This window comes from Octopus bimaculoides, chromosome 3 (genome assembly GCF_001194135.2).
Source record: "Octopus bimaculoides isolate UCB-OBI-ISO-001 chromosome 3, ASM119413v2, whole genome shotgun sequence".
Classification (NCBI taxonomy): Eukaryota; Metazoa; Mollusca; class Cephalopoda; order Octopoda; family Octopodidae; genus Octopus; species Octopus bimaculoides.
This window is the reverse complement of record NC_068983.1, coordinates 77,000,368-77,001,652: the sequence shown is the minus strand read 5'-3', so window position 1 is coordinate 77,001,652 and position 1,285 is coordinate 77,000,368.

Below are 1,285 nucleotides of genomic sequence, written 5' to 3'. Positions count from 1 at the left end.
CGCTTTGAGACCACTACCTGTTCAGTGACAAATTTGTGCTGCCATATCAGTGAACAGGTCGTGGTCTCAAAGCGACGAAAATATTTTGACAAATTAAATTTAAATGTTGAAGTGAATCTGACGGCTTTTGTGTGTTATTTTAAATGGCTTATAAACACCTTCCACGCTGCAATTGTTTTCGTTCCAGCACACGATCTCAGATCAGGTCACTTGCTATGCAAGTACATCTCCGTAGTTGCTTAATATGTTTTGCTAAAATTGCTGTTTCTTTTCAGATATCATCACAAAAAGGTAATTAAAATTCATTGAAATGACAGATTTATCGGAATTTCACAGGGGTCAAATTTTTGGTGCTCCGACGGCAGGTGCTAGCGTAACAAAAACGAACGTTGCAAAATGTTTAGAGTGGAGAAAAACACAGAATTGGTCCCTAAAGGAGTAGAAGAATGTTATTTTCACAGACGAGTCATCCAGTGCCTTATTCCTGACCACCGGCTGAGTATACGTATGGAGACAACCAAAAGAAGCATTTGATCCAGACTGCCTTCTTCCAACTGTTAAACAGGGAGGAGGATCTGTGATTATCTGCGGGGCTATTTCATGGCAGAATTAATAGTCAAAACTGTTTAAGCATTTTGTCTGATCAAATTCATCCTATGTTTACGGAACTGTTTCCGGATAATAATGCACCAATTCACACAGCTAACGTTGTTACTGAATTGCACGAGAAATATTCTAGTGAATTTGAACATGTTATCTCGCCACCACAGTCCCCAAATCTCAAAATTATTGGAAATTTATGGTGCATTTTAGAAAAACAAATAAGGATTCGATATCCTCCACCATCATCACGACAAGAACTGGAGACTGATTTAGCTGAAGTACAGACAAAATTCCTTTGGAAACAATTCAAACTTTATACGAGTTCATACCTCGTAGAATTTAAGTTGTAATTACTGAAAAAGGCGGTCCTACCCCATACTAAAATAAATTTGTTTGAAAATTTAAGGTGTTTCCATTATTTTGTCCAACCCCTGTAGATATATATATATATATATATATATATATATATATATATATATATATATATATATATATATAATTCCAAAAGAGTTAGAGTTTGTTAATCTAACCAACTAAGAGATAATATCTACCCAAATATACTGCTGGTAGAAAACCTAATTATTAATTTAATACACAAGTGGGTTTTTTTTTATTTGCAAGGAAATTACACTACTGAATGTAATACATAGGTGAGGGTAAAAAGGTGTTAACCCTTAATTTA